Source organism: Camellia sinensis, chromosome 12 (genome assembly GCF_055761805.1).
Source record: "Camellia sinensis isolate YWXY chromosome 12, ASM5576180v1, whole genome shotgun sequence".
Lineage (NCBI taxonomy): Eukaryota > Viridiplantae > Streptophyta > Magnoliopsida > Ericales > Theaceae > Camellia > Camellia sinensis.
Window position 1 is genome coordinate 151,623,487 of NC_138972.1, and position 19,596 is coordinate 151,643,082.

A 19,596-nucleotide genomic window follows, 5' to 3' on the forward strand; every position below is an offset into this window, starting at 1 on the left:
CAAGTCCCCATTGGGTGAACGGCCAAGGACTAGTGATAGAGCTCAACTCTTCAGCAGGCATATGGGTTAAAGGAGAGAACTTCTGGCACTGTTCACATTTCTTGACGTAACACTCGGCATCAACTCTCATTGTCAGCCAATAATACCCCTGTGTCACAGCTCGATGAGCCAAAGACCGTCCGCTAGAATGTGCACCACAACTACCTTCATGTATTTCAGTCAGGAGCTCCTCAACTTTATCCGGATGGACGCACTCTAGGTATAGACCAGAAAGGGATTTTTTATAGAGCTTTCCTTGCAGATCTAAGTAATATCGCAGGGCTTTGTTTCACAGTTTGTGCGCTTCTTTCTTATCCGTCGGGAGCTGTTCAGAAGATAGGAATGCAGTGATAGGATCCATCCAACTTGGACCTAATTCTATGATACTGATTTGAATTGACTCTGAGGGGGCAATGCTCGACTCAAGGATGAATCCTACTTTAATTGTCCATTTAATTTCTGAGTTGATGGCGGAGGCTAGGCAAGCCAGGGCATCTGCATGTGTGTTCTGATCCCCGATTATTTGATTTAGTTCATGATGGTCGAATTTTGCCAGCAAAGAATTCGCCGTTTTTATGTAAGTTGCCATACGGTCATTTTTGGCTGCGTATTCCCCCTTCAATTGGTTGATAACTAGCTTTGAATCGCAGAAGACAAGCAGACGCCGAGCACCAAGGAGATGTGCATTCCCTAAGCCGGTTAACAATTCGATGCATCAAAGCCCAGTTTGACAGCCTGCTCTATTATTGCCTCGTTGGGAGCCATGATCACTACGCCCACCCCACTGCCATGTTGGTTGGACGATCCGTTGCAATACAACTGCCAAATCTCCCCAATATAAATTCTCCAGCCCGACTTGGGTTGAATTTGATCAGACTTAAAGTTGGCGAGGCCTCTACTGAATTCAACCACAAAGTCGGCGATCACTTGCCCCTTGATTAAGGTCATAGGTAGAAATTGAATATCGTATTGGCCGAGTTCGGGAGCCCACTTTGAAACGCGCCCTGATGCTTCTGTACTATGAAGTACTGACCGGAGGGGATAGTCCGTTAGTACCCCAATGGTATGCTCCTGGAAGTAATGCATCAGTTTTTTTGCTGCCATGAAGAGAGTAAGGACGAGTTTTCCCAACGGAAGGTAACGTGTTTTGGCGTCAACCATTGCTTTGCTCACATAATAAACTGGCCGCTGCTCCCCAAGTTCTTCCTTTAACAATACGGCGTTGACGGCCCGGTCGGAAACTGCTAGATATAAAATGAGCGGATCACCTACCGAAGGTGTTGTCAAGAGTGGAACTGATCGGAGGTAAGTCTTCAAACCATTCAAAGCAGCTTTGCACTAAGAGGTCCATTCAAAAACTTTACCCTGCCGAAGAGTATGAAAGAATTGTCGGCAGTGATCTGTGGAACGACTAATAAACCTGTTGAGTGCGGCGGTCATCCCCATCAGCTTTGAACCTCCTTGACCGATCGAGGAGAGTCGAGTTCTAGAATTGCTATGATTTGCCTCGGTTGGCTTCTTTTCCGCTGTGGTTAACAATGTAGCCAAGAAATTTGCCGGATCCGATCCCAAATGCACATTTGGAAGCGTTCAGCATCATTTTGTACTTGCGTAGAATGCCGAATGTCTCTTCCAGATCAGCTAGATGAGTTTGCTTTTCTTTGGACTTGACCACCATATCGCCAATGTACATTGCCATAGTACGGCCGAGTTACTCCTTGAACATGGCAGTGACTTGTCTTTGGTAAGTTGCCCTCACATTCTTCAGCCCAAAAGGCATGACCTTATAGCAATAGGTTCCTCTTGGAGTGAGGAATGTAGTTTTGTCTTGGTCCTTTGGATGCATGGCAATTTGATGGTAGCCTCTGTAGGCATCCAGGAAGCTCATACATTGATGATGTGCCGTGGCATCTACGAGTTAGTCTATTCTAGGGAGAGGAAAGCAATCCTTAGGACAAGCTTTGTTTAAGTCTGTGAAATCCACACAAACACGCCAAGTCCCATTTTTCTTCTTTACAACCACAATATTCGAAAGCCATGTACGATAGGTGACTTCCTGGATTGCCCTGGCATCAAGCAACCAGTCAACTTCTTTGACAACGGCAGCAATGTGTTCTGCGGCTGACCGCCGGCTTTTCTAAATAACTGGCTTATATTTGGGGTCAACGTTTAAACGATGCTGAGAAACAGATGGATCTACCCCCAGTATCTCATATGGTGACCATGCAAATACATCAAGGTTGCCGAGTAAGAAGGAAATTAGCTGCTATCTGCCGACTTTATTCAGGGAAGCGCCGACCATGAAGAACCTGTCAGGATTTCCGTCAATTTCAACTCGATCCATGGCTTTGGTTTCCTTTTCACTTGGGAGCTACCCAACATTGTCGAGGCTCTCTAGATCCGACACCTCAATAGAATTCACTTCCAACTCTCTCGGTGTCTTTGCGGCAAGAACATAACATGCTTGTGCTGATTTATGGGAACTATGAATTTGTTCAATGCCACGTTCAGTCGAGAAGCGAAGTAGTTGATGATAGATGCTTGGCACGGCCTGCATGGTATGCAACCAAGTTCATCCCATGATGAGATTATACGGCGAAGGAAGCTTGACACCCAAAAATTCCACATCCACTGATCGGGAGCCCACTCGAACTGGTAACGTGATTTTGCCTAACGAATACTCCAGATTAGCGTTGAAGCCAAATAACAGATAATGAGCTGGAGACAGGTCCGACTTAGTGAAGCCAAGTTTGATGAAGGTCTTGTAGTACATAATTTTCAAAGTACTTCCCTGGTCAACGAGGACACGTTCAATGGTAAATCGGTTTACACGTAGTTCGATGACCAAGGGATCAATGTGGGGGAGCGTTATGCCAACCAAATCAAAATCATCGAAAGAAATACTCACAGCTTCATAGGGCTGTTTCGCCAATGTGATTTGCTTTCGAAGGTTAGGATGCGACTGAATTGTATGTATCGCAAATGTCGTCGGCACGCTGTATATCATATGGATTACGCCGAGTGGAGGTGAATCCTGTCGTAAAGCAACTATTTTGGTTGAGTTGTTCTTTCAGACGAGTTGCTTAAGCTGACTGTCTTGTACGAACTCCTTAAGGTGATCCTTCAATGCATAACAGCTGTCGGTATCATGACCGTGGTCCTTGTGATATTCGCACCGCCTATCCCGTCTCCTCGTGTCGGGAGGTCCCACCATTTTGGGTGGCCATTTGAAGAATGGAAGGTGTTGAACTTTAGACATAACTGTGCTAATCAGCTCCGACAACTCCGTATATTTCTTATCCGCGGGCCTTGTGCGCCTGCTATCCACTTGAAGCTATTCATTAGCTCGGTGGGAACATTGGTCATTTGATCGACGCGAGTCTCGTCTTTTGTCTCGTTTAGCGCGATTCTGTGGTTCAGGGCTCCATGATGGTACATAATTTACCGACTGAACAATTTCAGATGGGGCCGTCTTATTGGCCTTGTGCCCGGCTTTGACCCGCAGAGCGTCATCTTCCACTTTGCAGTATTCCTCAACTTTATTCATTAACGACCAGACTGTTTTGGTGGGCCTTCTGGTCAAGGATTTGCGAAGAGCACTATCAGGATGCAACCCCATCTTAAAGGCGGTGATGGCCATAGATTCATTGCAAGCATCATCTACGAGATTAAAGCATTCCCAGTAGCACGCTGAATACGCTCGTAGAGTTTCCCCTGGTTGGATTTGCATTGCTAGAGAGAATCGGCCTACTTCGGCTGGACCTCATTAATGATGAATCTTGCCCTGAAGGATTTTTGGAGTCGATGGAAGTTCTAGATCGATGCTGGTTCCAATTTATAATACCATTTGATGGCCAACGGTCCCAAACTGCTAGGAAATATTCGACACATGAGAGCCTTGTCGTCTGCATGTGGCGTCATAGCTTGCTTATAATGTCGGATGTGATCTGTGGGGTCTGACTTTCCATCGTATAGGGTGAACGATGGAGCTTTGAACTTTTTGGGTAGCACTGCCCTTGCGATCCGTCATACAAAGGGGTCATGTTGGTCTTCTTCATCTGAGTCATTTCCTCTTCGTTTATTCCGTGTGTGTGGACTCCCTTCGGAAGAACTGGAGACTTCGACTTGTCCTTTCTTTTCAGGTTCTAGGGATGAGGAGTCGAAATAACTGCCACTATCATGTCTCTGAGTTCGAGGTCGTCAACCATCCTTTCTCAGAGGTCGTCTTGGATCTTGGCGTGCGGCCTGTTAGGATTTTTCCACCTCCAAGGCCAAATCCTGTTGAAGGCGCTCGTTCTCAGCCATCATGTTTTCTAACCTCTGTTCATTCTGCTTCGCCTGATCCATAATCACCTGCATTGTCTCATGTGCTGATGTCGAGGGTGAGTTAAACTTCAAGGCCCTTCGTGCGGTAATGTTCTCTGGCCCAAGCATGTTGCTTGGAGTGGTATCATCTCGTGGCGTAAGGTCGTTAGCGACTACCGAAGGATCTTCCATCACGCCTACCATGGATGCAATAGAGTATTCCCATAGATGGTGCCAATTGTGGAGAAGTGGTTTGGAAATACTCTTTGGATCCAATAGGACGCTCGAGATCCTCAGCTAGTCACCTGAAAAGGAAGAAACACTCCGGTTGGGGGTGCCGGAATTAGCACTCCGACGGATAAGTCAGTATATGCTCTCTTGGTTGCTTATATCTCAAGTTAAACTTACTTGTTCTCACATATCCCCTCTTATCTGATGCTCTTCCTATTTATAGTCGCCCTTGATGTTGATGGTTGGGCCCACCTTCCGTCCACTGAATAATCCCTCATTCGGCTAACCGCTCGTACTCGGCCCGGTCTTCACCAGATACTTCAGCCGATCTGCTTATTCGGCCTCCGTCCCCCTGTGATAGAGCCATATAACACTTGGTTTCTTCCTTCAAGTTACTCGGCCTCCGTACATAACAAACTTATTCGGCCCCCACAAGGGTTTAAGTGCAAAAAATGAGAATACAAAGGACAATACAAAAAAACTTATCGTATGAAGAGATTTTGACCAAATCTCCCAAAATGCATGGGGGTTGGTAGAAATTAATAAATGCTAATTTTTTTTTTAAAATCAAAAAATTAGAAAATTAGGATTGAGACATTGGAGCTCCCATAAGGCTTGTGAGTTAAAAACCCCATTTTCCTTATATAATACTAGCATATCACCCGTGCTATGCACGGATTGTGTTTCACCACTTTGTCCTTTTTTTATTTTTTATATTATATTAAAGTTTAATATTTTGATAATAATCATATGTGCTGAAGTTTTCAAGGAATTCATATGGGAAAAAAATAAAATTAAAAAATAAATAAATTTATAGAGTGATAGGGTATTACCCCCCCCAACAACTTAGACCTCGCCCCACCTATTCCGTCAGCTCCTCCGCCTATGACGACCGGGTCTTTCTTTTCTTCTCTTTCCTTTCTTTCTCCTCTTCATCCCTCTTTTATTTTTGATTGGGCTTGAAACGTTCAGAAATTGCTCTCAAAGTTTAACATTCTTGTTCTTGTTTTTGTTCAATGTTGAATATCACGTGTTCCGGAGAGCGTGAGGTCAGGTCCGGAATGCCGGGGGTTGAGCCAACATTTTTTTTCTAGGCTATTTGGCTAGCCGCACATGTGGGAGAGGGGAGAGTTGGGGCAGCACACTGCAATATATGTAGGTGCAGAGCAAGGTGCGTGCGGGAAGGGCCGCATGTGCGGGGTTGAAAGCTGCACGTGCGGGAGTGAGGCTCCACACGTGAGGGGCACATGCCGCACGTGTGGCAATCTGGGCAGATCCGAGGCACTGTTTTCTTTCTTCTTTTGGGCTGTTTGTATATCATTTTAACCTCATCTCTCTCTCTCTCTCTCCAAAAATGTATCCCTCTCTCTTGTCTCTACATCTCAACCTCAAGGCAAGATTAAAACCCTTGATCTTCTTCTATCCATTGAGATCCAACCTTGACTCCTTCATCAAAGATTGAGAACATCTCAAGAGCTCTCTTGTGTGTGGTAGAGATTTGGTTCTTGGCACCATCAATCTTAGGGTTTCAACTCCTCTTCTTCATCAAAACCTTGAGGTAGGGAAATTTCCTTGAGTTATATATATATATATATATATGTTAGATTTGGTTGATTTAAAGGTTTCATTAATGATATTGAAAGTTTGGTCTTGTCTCATAAATGCTGGGGTTTTAAAGGTGGGTTTGGTCTCTCTCTCTTCCTAAAACTACCTTCTTGAGGATTTTAACTCACATAATAGGAGGGGTGATGTCTTGAGGGAAAACCCTTTCAAAAGATGGGGAAATGTTTGGTTTAGAAGAAGAACCCTAGAAATGAATTTTATAAATAAATTTTATTTACTTCCAAAGTTAGTAATGCTTTTATTGTGTGATAAATGTAATGAAGAAAAAGGGGCTTCTTAATCATGTTGATGAAAGAGAAATGGTAAAGAATTTGTGGAATGGTTATTGTTGCTTATAAATGTTAAAATGTGATTATTCTTGATAAGTCTAGATGGACACATAGTCATCTTGTGAATCTTATATTGGAAAAGGCACGAGAGTTGGTAAAATGCACATTTCAATTGATGATTGTTACATTTTGTTGAACACATATAATCGTGAGATGATAATTTGTTGAGCACCGTGGATTATGGCAATTGAAAGCTTGGAAATTATTGTTTGAGAACTTCAGATAGTCTTGAAATGACTAGAACGATAAGAATTGTGCCATGATGAGAAATTATTACCATGTGTTGATAGCATCAGTTAAGCATGAGGTGTTACTTATTGCATCATATTCTCAATAATTATTTATCACCATTGCGCATCTTGTTTGAGTTGGAAACATTCTTTTTGAGAAAAGATTATTGTAATGAAAGCTATGGAAAATGTTTAAGGGGTAAATATGTTGGTAAGTCCGGTTAGGAGGTGTAGATGAAATTGATAAGTTGGCTTGAGTGTCTGGAGTGAAAGACCGAAAACACCCGCGGAGGAGGTACCACTTCCCTTCTGGTTAGCAACCGGTAAAGTGGGGTTATTGGTAGTGCTAGCAGACACCAACTAGCAGACACCAACCTAGGGATTACCTGAGTCGTATTTACCGCCCCCTTGATGATTTAAAATTTGAAGTTTTGGAAATTGATGAGATTGCAAATGTTAATGAAAAACATGGTGATTTTAAAAAAAAGCATGACATGAGATCATTTTAAAAAAGGTATTTGCACTTGTATTTAATATTGGATACCATACATAAATGTATAAACTTTGTTAGGGATTTCTCTACTTAGCTTTATGCTCACCCCTATGGGATTTGGTACCTGTAAAGATGTGGTGATCTGGCCAAATTGAGGGCTTGAATATGTTTTTTTTTTTTTTGGTGAAGAGGAGATTGCTCTTTTGTTTGTGATAACTTTTGTAAAGCCAAGGGCTAATTTGTATGGGTCCGAGAGACCATTTGTGTAACCGGGCTATTGCCTTGGAATTTGTAAACCCTTGAGGGCCTTATTCGTTTTGATTAAACGATTATACATGCTATAGATTCATGTACTAGTTTGTCAATGAATGTATAATCGCATGTGAGATTACTTTTGTATAGCATTTGGAACTTTGTAAAGGAACATAGTGAATGTATCTTTCCGCCATCCCTTGAGCCATGGTTATTATCTTATTTCGAAGTGGGTTGATGTATTTTCTATATTGGATTATTTCGAGGCATTACACCACCAATGCCAGCGAAGTCTAAGAGTTGGGATGACCAATCAGACTATTCTTTAAATAAGACTTAAAAATTGATTAATTTGTCCCATTAAGTGATTTAAAATTTTGATAGATATACATCACAAAAATAGATAATTATAATATTAAATCATAATTCAAATTTAAATATTGTCATATCTTTTTGAGATCTATGTCTAATTCTTATCTTATTTATTTGACCTTGTCTATTACATTAATAGACAAATTTATTTTGAAATATATAATACATTTGATCCTGAAAGTCATTATTATAACTCATTTTTTGATATTTTCTTTAAGTTGGGAAATTCAATTAACCTTCCCCCTACCCCGGATTTGGTGAGCATCATACATGTGAATTAATACGATTCATCTTTAGTTGTGGCAGTGGGAGTTAATAAGAGTTATTACGGTAAAATTATGATTATAATCTATCTATGTATTTATCTATATCTATGTAATAGCATATCATCCCGTGCTATGCACGGATTGTGTTTCACCACTTTGTCTTTTTTTTTTTTTTAAATGTGTTTTTTTTATATTATATTAAAGTTTAATATTTTGATAATAATCATATGTGTTGAACTTTTTAAGAAATGCATATGTATTGGACTTTTCAAGGAATTTTTTTTATGCTTGTTCTTAATGCATTAAAGTGTTGAGCAGTGATAGAGGCCTCGAATTCGAGGCCTTGAAAGTGCTTTTTTTCTTTTTCTTTTTTTTTCTTTTTTTGAATTTGTGTATTATTTTTTTTGTTTATTTTATTTTTTTAGGGTGGTTATATGTAGGGATGTACCAAAAAAATTAAATATTTCGTACCAACTCGTCGTATAAAAATATATAAAATTAATAAATTGATCAGTCAATTTTTGATCAGTCAACCAGTCCAACCTAATTGATTGATCACTGCTAGTTAAAATTTATTAATTCCATATAATTTTGTATGATGAGTTGGTGCGGGATGTCTAATTTTTTGGCACACCCCTACATATGCCTACCTTTAAAAAAAATAAAAATAAATAACACAACCCAATAAATAAAATAAAATAAAATAAAAAAATTGATCAGTCAATTTTACCATTCAATCAGTCTAACCCAACTCACTTGCAAAATATCTAATTTTTTAGCACATCCCTATACATAAACTATCCTTGCAAAAAGAAAAGAAAAAAAAAAAACCAAACTAACTGTCTTAAATTAAAAGAAAAGGAAAAAAAAATGGGATTCGAGGCAAATTCGAGGCCTCAGATTCGAGGCCTCAGGCATTTCCCTAAAGTGTTATTATGAGAGATAATATTCATGTGTTGGGACTTTTCAAAGAATTCATATGTGTTGGACTTTTCAAATAATTTTTTTTATACTTGTTCTTAATGCATTAAAATGTTATTATGAGGATAAGGCTTGGGGGTTGAGAGAAGTTAATAAATGCTAAGGGCTTTTTTTTTTTTTAAATCAAAAAAGACTTGGGGGTTATATATATATATATATATATATATTAAGGAAAAAGGGATTTCTAACCCACAAGTCTTGTGGGAGTTCTAATATCCCAATCTTAATTTTCTAATTTTTTTATTTAAAAAAAAAATCATAATTTATTGACTTCTCCCATTCCACAAGCCTTTTTGACTTCTCTCATAGTTACAGCAACACTCATTTCAACTTCTTCCATACACTATAGTTACTGATAGGATTATTAAATTAATTTTATAAAAAATCTAAAAAAATAGTAATTAATCAATTTAAAAGGAAAGTTAATTAAATTATTTAAATATATAAATAGCTTTTATGGCTTGATTTACATATTTCAAAAGGAAAGTTGATTAATTCATTTAAAAACTTAAATTTGAAAGGAAAGTTAATTAATCTATTTAAAAATTTAAATAGCTTATATGCCTTGATTTATACATTTTAAAAGGAAAGTTAATTAATTCATTTACAAATTTAAGGAAAGTTAGTTATTCTGTTTAAAATTTTAAATAACTTTTATGCCTTGATTTACACATTTCAAAAAGAAAGTTAATTAATTTATTTAAAAAATTTAATTTAGAAATTGAGAAGGAAAGTTAACTAAAATATAAATTTGAATTTGAATTTGAATTTTTATACTACTAAAATATAGGAATTAATCTACATCTTTCATAGATTTTTTTTTCTTAATGTTTAATAATTTTATATGCATCGATATTTCAATCTATATATCTATATTATAGCAAACAGACATTCCATTAAAAAAAACTTCATTAAACCTCCAAAGATTAGTGATGTAGATAAAATAAAACCAAATGTGTAGGTCTTAGAGTTTTAAAGTAAAAAATTTACGTTAGAATTTGTTCAAATGTAATTATCTTAATATTTATAAATATTTTTTATTGATTGACAAAAAGCACCATATGTAACGCCCCAACTTCCGAGCCGTTAAATACGCATAATAATACAACACAAGTAGGATAGATGACCAGAACATCTTAATATACATATATAACCAGAGTTAATATCACAGATAATTCGTTTATGTTCCATTACAGGATTACCAAAACATTGCCAAACAAAAAGTCAAAAGGAAAAAAAAAAAACTAGTCTAAGTCTTCAAATGAACCACAGCTCCAACACTTCATCTCGTTTGCCTTCGAAATAACCTTCACCATTGTAAACTGCTTCATCACCTGGCATGACACGCCATGAGCTTGGAATGCCCAGTAAAAACACACACACACCCATATCTTCTATCAACCAATCAACCATACGCAGAACAAATCGGAATACATAACGTACTTACAATAAGGTTTTACAAATTAGTAGTTAGACTAGGCATCTAGAATCTCCCAAAGAGATCCTTCTACCCAACCACACGATTTGAACACCGGACTATTCAGAACTCCCCCTTTTGCTGCTTTGCAGACCTTACCACCTATGCCCACCTCCTGGTTATTTACCAGTCTGTAACGCCCTCAAAATAGTAACATTAAACCCATCAGATAAGACAAGCATTTACATATAAACTAACCACATTCCTTTATTTCATTGAGTTTCACTACATAAGTATTACATGTTAACATCAAAACAAAATGCCCTACGGGCTTACAGCTTTCCAAGTTAACACTTGGTTACAACAAAAGAGTACTAACTCGTTTACACATTAAGCCCTTGGCTTGAAGTTACATGTAATACATCAAAAGTAAAACAACTACGCTATGTCCGCCTCTAGCCTCCCAAGCTATGTCCTTGGAGGTGGCATGCTTCCTGTACCTGAAAATGATATTCCCATATAGGGTGAGCCACAGCCCAGTAGAAATACACTAAACCAACCATGGACAATGACTAAAACATTAGCAATTGATAGTTGGTCAACACTGATACAATCACATAAATTACATATTTATGTCAACGACTTACAAGTCCCAATTACTTTTCATTTTCCCCTTTTCAACAGATAAGCATGCTAGCTCTATCATCATTTCCACAGATATGTATAAAAACTATATCTTACATTCAGATAAGCATAAAAGCTATATCCACATTCTCAACAGATATGTATATCAACAATATCCACAGATAAGCATACAAGCTGTATCCACACTTCACAACAGATATGTATATCAACAATATCCACAGATAAGCATACAAGCTGTATCCACACTTCACAAAGATAAGCATATGAGCTCTATCTTCACTTCTCTAGACAAGCATATGAGCTCTGTCTACGGAGTTCATCCTCTATCTCCTCCCAATACCTATCCGGTTTAGAGGTACATCCCCTATCTTCCCCTAAACCGCGGAGTACATCCCCTATCTCCTCCTCTACACATAACGTATATAAACACATTGGTTCTATATACAATCACACAATACACACAATTAATGTATTCTATCAACCGTCAAGTTCCATGACACATTCCATTGATTAGTTTCCGTTTACCTAATCATCATGCATTGTCTACAACAATCTCGACTATCCTCCACCGATAGCCCAAAGCAGTTATTTCTAAAACAGAAAATAAATGCACAAATGGATATTCAATCAACATTTCATTTCCTCATTTCTCACCAATTAATTATCCCAATTAATTAAACAATGTAATTAGGCCATTTTCCATAATTACCATTTCAACCCTTAGGTCCCATTTTCATCAATGATTTAACATTCATTCCATTTCTCTATGCCAAACATGCATCTAGGTTTATTATGAATAAAACCCCAACTTTTGTAAAATTACACAAAAGCCCCAAACTTTCACAAAATTACCAAACCAAGCCCAACATCTCGAAATACCAAAATTTAAAGACAAAACCCATAGAGAGGAGTAGGTTATCCCTACCTCAAATTCGGAGTCCCAAAGGAGAAGACAACAAAACCCAACGTGCTCCAAAACCCGAGATTTTCAGATTAAAATGAAGCCCTCGACGATCAACAACTTTTTTGTAAAGGCCAAAGGTGAGCAAATCACTCCTACTAGATCAAAACCTAGAGAAAAGGTAGTATCTAGAGAGAAAGACTCAACAATGGTGTTTTTGGAAAAGTAAGAGAGAGAAGAGAAAGTGAAAAAGTGATTTAAAGAGTCACAAATTCGGGACTTTAACCCAGGTCTCCGCTCGAGCGTAAAACACCCCGCTCGAGCGGCCACTCACAGACTTCCGCTCGAGCGGCCAACCGCCCGCTCGAGCGCAGAATGCACTCGCCCAGCACTTTCGCAGAACCAGGCCTCCGCTCGAGCTCCCAACCCTACGCTCGAGCTCACAACACTGCACAACAAGATACTGGATGGATGTATTCCCCGCTCGAGCGCCAACACCTCCGCTCGAGCGGACAGGCCAAAAATCTGGGCAACTAGTTTTGGTTTCTAAACTCAACCAACCTGAAACAAACCTGCCCAACACATCCCATAACTCAAATACTAAGTAAAAAGGATGCAAACAAGATGATAGACAACTACCAACATCCACGGACACATGTCCGGCTCACGGTATAACAAGGGTAAACCCGGGATCGCTATAAGTCAGTGACATTGATGGACCTCAAAAGGGACGGCCAAACAAGTGGGCTCGCTTACACCCAAATCGTGCCTAGGGCTCGCTTACACCCTGCACATACCATACCAAATCATGCCTAGGGCTCGCTTACACCCTGCACATAACATACCATACCAAAGGGCTCGCTTACACCCTGAAACCACCGCATAGACTCTGAATACATCCATGTCAACCTAGGGGCTCGCTTAGACCGCTTGCGCAAGACTTAACTTATTTGGTTTTAATCCCATCATAATTCATGCCATTCATATGTATAAATTATTCCAACACTAATGCGAACGTCACCCATTGTCAACCCCTTATCATTTCTCGTTTATTGGATCTTTTGCCGAGCAAGTTGGTCACATTCGGTAATTCGGTAATATAAAAGAGCATGAGACAAACATAAGAGAAGAAATATAGCCCATGATACGCATACATAAGTATGGTAAAGCAAGCAAATAACATTAGGCATGCTTTGAAATACTTAGAGACAAATAACACAATAAAACACCATTTCCATCACAGTTCGGTTCTACAGGGCTAACAGGAATGCTTTGGTAAAAATACTTATAGGTCAAATTAGAGGCTGAAATTGTACAAAAAAAATATTCAATCTGTCTAGTTTCAGTTCCAATTTTCAGAAGTTGCACAGCACCTCCAAAAATTCATCTACAAACTATATTCGAAAACCTGTCCAGATTTGTCACCCTTTGGGAAAACTAGCTTTTCTCTCAATCTACCCGACGGTTTTTACTCAAATAAAATCTGTTGGAAACAGGACTCAGAGTTCTAAAGTTTGACAGTAGAACCAACATGAGATGATTTTTGTAGAATTTTATAAAATTTCTAAAAGTGGACTGTTTTTCAGAGACTCTGGACCAGATTTTTCAACAAATTACCCAAGCCCTAAAAACACACAATTAGGAGCTAATAAAATTGTCACAAGCTCTAAATACATAAAATATCCTACAATAAATTCAGATTTTAGAATTAGATAGATTTGATATTTCTTTTAAATTAGAGAAGTTGCAGAAGTGCCTAATTTCACAAATTTGCAAGACAATGACACTATATCATACCTATACTTTCACACACCAAAAACCCTATTGAACATTAATTTGTAACACAAGAGACATACTAGACAATAGAACGAGATGATGAAAGGATTGGAGAAATTAAGGGAGAGGTATGTTCTTACCTTCAAGAATTCCTTCTTTTTCTCTTCTTTTTTTTTTTCTTCTTCTTCTTACTTCTCTACTTCCCTTGAGCCAACTCTCCCTCTCTTACCCTCTCCTTGGGCTTTTTAAAAACATGGGAGTGGATTTGGACAAGCCCTCAATTTATAGAGTATAAGGTAGCTTAATTACTAAGAGAACTAAATAAATATCTAGATTTTTGTTTTTTGTTTTTTTTATTATTTATTTTTTTGTTGTTATCCAACCACTCTTCCACCAACATATTATATATATATATATATATATATGTATATGTATATTTAAACTATGTATATATTCAAATACACAATAATTTTCTATTCAAATAAATAATAAATATTCAAATAAATAATAAATAAAAGAACAACAAAGACAAAAATAAAAATAAAAATAAAATGTATGAATTAATTTATAAACTAAGAGGTAAATAAATAAAAACCAAGTTTTAGGGTATTTCCAATTGTAAGGTGGTGTTCTCGGTTTAATTTTGATAATATACAGGAAAATTATTCTTTATTGGGCCATTTTGCAGACTTTTACGAAACTAGGTGCTGAAATGCTATTAAACTAAGGCTCAGAGTTTCATGTGTAATTACAAAAAATTAGGGTCTCTACACCATAAACATTCAAATTATTGTTTTTATTATTATTATTATTATTATTATTATTATTATTATTATTATTACTATTATTATTATTATTATTATTATTATTATTATTATTATTATTATTATTATTATTATTATTATTATTATTATATTGAGTTATTAAAATAAGATGTATTATAGGCTTAAAACAAGAATTGTTGGAAAAAAATTTTTTGACTCAAACAAAATTTTCTAAACTCATTTTTAATTTTTAATCTAATATTGGAACCCTCAAACTAACTTATATCGGTTACAAACCGATAAAGATAATTTTAAACAATCAAGACAATTTTTAATGATTAGCTGAATGTCACACTAGCATAAATATTCAGTCAACTAGCTTTCAGGTGACTTCTAATATTTAGCCGAACACCACAAGTCAATTTTAATCCATTTTCACATAAGAGTTATAACAACAATTTTAAGTAAACAAATTTTTAGTTTTTACAAAATAAGAAAAAAATTAGCATATTAAAAATATAATTAATTACTAAAATTAAAATTACGGAACTTATAAAATGAAATGTACTTATATTTTATTGTAAATAAATTTTTTGTAATTTATTATTTAAATTTTACCAATTAAATTACGACATGCAGATTTTTATTAAGAACTTAGGAAATACAATTAATGACATTAGAATAAAAATCTTCTTTTGGTGTAACTCTAATAAAAATTAATAAAATTTAATTGATTATAAATCACTTTTACAACATATTTCAAATAAATTTTATATTATTATTTTAATTTAAAAACTAATTTTTAATTATTTATTTATACTTGTGCATAGAACAAATAATATGCTAGTATATTATATACAAAAAAAAATGTTTTTAACCCACAATCCTTGTGGGAGCTCCAATATTCCAACATTAATTTTCCAATTTTTTGATTAAAAAAAAAAAAAAACTCAGCATTTATTAACTTCTTCCAACCCATAAACCTTTTTGACTTCTCTCATAGTTACTGCAGTACCCCTTTCAACTTCTCCTATACATTATGGTTAGTGATAGGATTGTTAAATTATTTTTACAAAAAATCTAATCTATATATTATATAAGGAAAATGGGATTTCTAACCCACAAGTCTTGTGGGAGCTCCAATATCCCAATCTTAATTTTTTAATTTTTTGATTTAAAAAAAAAAAAACTCAATATGTATTGACTTCTCCCAATCCACAAGCTTTTCTGACTTCTTTCATAGTTACTGCAACATACCTTTTTCAACTTCTCCCATACGCTATGGTTACTGATTGGATTGTTAAATTATTTTTATAAAAAATCTAAAAAAAAATAGTAATTAATCAATTTAAAAGGAAATCTAATTAATCTATTTAAATATTTAAATAGCCTTTATGCTTTGATTTACATATTTCAAAAGGAAAGTTATTTAATTCATTTAAAAATTTAAATTTGAAAGGAAAGCTAATTAATCTATTTAAAAATTTAAATAGCTTCTATGCCTTGATTTACACATTTTAAAAGGAAATTTAATTAATTCATTTACGAATTTAAATTTAAAAAGAAAGGTAGTTAATCTATTTAAAATTTTAAATAACTTTTATGCCTTGATTTACACATTTCAAAAAGAATGTTAATTAATTTATTTAAAAATTTAACTTTAGAAATTGAGAAGGAAAGTTAACTAAATATAAATTTGAATTTGAATTTTTATACTACTAAAATATAGGAATTAATCTACATCTTTTATAGATATTTGTTTTTAATGTTTAATAATTTTATATGTATTGATATTCCAATCTATATATCTATATTATGGCAAACAGACATTCCACTAAAAAAAAATCATTAAATCTCCAAAGATTAATGAAGTAGATAGAATCAAACAAAATGTATAGGTCATAGAGTTTCAAAGTAAAAAATTTACGTTAGAATTTGTTCAAATGTAATTCTCTTCATATTTATAAATATTTTTTTATTGATTGACAAAAATCACCATAAACATTAAGATTATTGTTTATTATTATTATTATTATTATTATTATTATTATATTGAGTTATTAAAATAAGATGTATTATAGGCCTAAACCAAGAAATGTTGAAAAAAAAAAAAAATCGACTCAAACTAAATTTTCTAGACTCATTTTTAACATTTAATCTAATATTGGAACCCTCATACTAACTTATATCGGTTACAAACAGATAAAGATAATTTTAAACAATCAAGACAATTTTTAATGTCATATTGGTATAAATATTTAGTCAACTAGCTTTCAGGTCACTTCTAATATTTAGTCCAACACCACAAGTCAATTTTAATCCATTTTCACATACGAGTTATAACAACAATTTTAAGTAAACAAATTTTTAGGTTTTGCAAAATAAGAAAAAATTAGTATATTAAAAAATATAATTTATTACTAAAATTAAAACTACAAAACTTATAAAATGAAATGTATTTATATTTTATTGTAAATAAAATTTTTGTAATTTATTATTTAAATTTTACCAATTAAATTATGACATGCAGATTTTTATTAAGAACTTTGGAAATACAATTAATGACATTAGAATAAAAATCTGCTCTAAGTGTAAATCTAATAAAAATTAATAAAATTTAATTGATTATAAATCACGTTTACAATATATTTCAAATAAATTTTATATTATTATTTTAATTTAAAAACTAATTTTTTAATTATTTATTTATACTTGTGCATTGTAACAAGTTGAATCAAATTGAATTTATACTTTAATCTCAGTTGGAGATTTATTTTAAATTATTAAACTCCATTCATTTTGAACCGACTTGATTGAATCATGACCCATTAGTAACCATGTAATATTATTGTGGTTTTATTATTATTATTATTTGATTATCATAAAAGAGTTGTGAATATTTATGGTGTGTACCATTAAACGAAATATATTTTGTGATAAGAAATTATTATATTTACTTTTGCCAATAAAGATGCTGAAATGTATTTCTAAATATATATATATATATATATATATAAGTGTATATATATAGTTAGATATTTGTTTAGTTATATACTTGTGCAGCAAAATATCTATAAAAGTGACCAAATGGAATTTTTGTCAAACTTTGGAAGTTCTTGGAGTCTTGCCGTGAGAAAAGAAAGAAAAAGAGTTTTAAGTTGGTTTTTCATGGGTTTGATCTAGTGTAAGTCATTTTTTACCCCTAGTGCTTTGGATCAAAACGTAGAGTGCGGAAAATGCGTCGTTTGGCTCCAAGCAGATTTAATTTCTGTTGCAAAAAAATTTGAAAGCTTCTTGGCTTAAGGCAGGGATTTTTCCTACACTTCTTTATGAACTTTTACTTGATTATATGGATCTTAGAGTTGTATATAATTTAATTAGAATTTTTTGAAAAATTTGTGATTTATTTGCTTAAAAGGGAAATTTTGAGAAAAATAAAGAGTTGATGCCCAAATTGCGAAATTCTAAAATTGGAATATGTTTGTAAGGTTATGAAAGAGCTATGTTTTAAATTTGAAAAAAAAAACAGACTTCGATTCAATTGGTTTGAAAATTTTACCGATTTGCGAACAAAATAGCATTTTTTATAGCGATCCCGGATTTACCCTTGTTGTATAGTGATCCGGACATGTGTCCGTGGATGTTGGTAGTTGTTTATTATCTTGTTTACATCCTTTCTTACGTTGTATTTGAGTTATAGGATGTGTTGAGCGGGTTGGTTACAGGTTGGTTGAGTTTAGAAACCAAAACTAGTTGCCCAGATTTTTGGCCTGTACGCTCGAGCGGAGGTGTTGGCGCTCGAGCGTAGATTACATCCATCCAGTATCTTGTTGTGCAGTGTTGTGAGCTCGAGCGTAGGGTTGGGAGCTCGAGCGGAGGTCTGGTTCTGCGAAAGTGCTGAGCGAGTGCATTCTGCGCTCGAGCGGGAGGTTGGCCGCTCGAGCGTAAGTCTGTGAGTGGCCGCTCGAGCGGGGTGTTTTACGCTCGAGCGGAAGACTGGGTTTAAATCCCGAAATTGTGACTTTTCAAATCACTTTTTGCTTTCTCTTCTCTCTCTTACTTTTCCAAAATCACCATTGTTGAGCCTCTCACTCTAGATACTACCTTCTCTCTAGGTTTTGATCTAGTAGGAGTGATTTACTCACCTTTGGCCTTTACAAAAAGGTTGTTGATCGTCGAGGGCTTCATTTTAATCTGAAAATCTCGGGTTTTGGAGCACGTTGGGTTTTGTCGTCTTCTCCTTTGGGACTCCGAATTTGAGGTAGGGATAACCTACTCCTCTCTATGGGTTTTGTCTTTAAATTTTGGTATTTTGAGATGTTGGGCTTGGTTTGGTAATCTTGTAAAGGTTTGGGGCTTTTGTGTAATTTTACAAAGGTTGGGGTTTTATTCATAATAAACCTAGATGCATGTTTGGCATAGAAAAATGGAATGATTATTGAATCATTGATGAAAATGGGACCTAAGGGTTGAAATGGTAATTACGGAAAATAGCCTAATTACATTGTTTAATTAATTGGGATAATTAATTGGTGAGAAATGAGGAAATGAAATGTTGATTGAATATCCATTTGTGCATTTATTTTCTGTTTTAGAAATAACTGCTTAGGGCTATCGGTGGAGGATAGTCGAGATTGTTGTAGACAATGCATGATGATTAGGTAAACGGAAACTAATCAATGGAATGTGTCATGGAACTTGACGATTGATAGAATACATTAATTGTATGTATTGTGTGATTGTATATAGAACCAATGTGTTTATATACGTTTTGTGTAGAGGAGGAGATAGGGGATGTACTCCGCGGTTTAGGGGAAGATAGGGGATGTACCTCTAAACCGGATAGGTATTGGGAGGAGATAGGGGATGAACTCCGTAGACAGAGCTCATATGCTTGTCTAGAGAAGTGAAGATAGAGCTCATATGCTTATCTTTGTGAAGTGTGGATACAGCTTGTATGCTTATCTGTGGA

General features: G+C 35.3%; 1 long non-coding RNA gene across 1 annotated transcript; it reads right to left on the reverse strand.

Moving 5' to 3' along the window:
• Positions 1 to 10,235: 10,235 nt before the first annotated feature.
• LOC145804304 (uncharacterized) lies at positions 10,236 to 14,160 on the reverse strand. The gene is made up of 2 exons (XR_014345936.1): positions 14,001 to 14,160; positions 10,236 to 10,455 (listed from the first exon to the last, which is right to left on the reverse strand). It is a non-coding gene; the product is annotated as an uncharacterized LOC145804304 (long non-coding RNA).
• Positions 14,161 to 19,596: the final 5,436 nt, after the last annotated feature.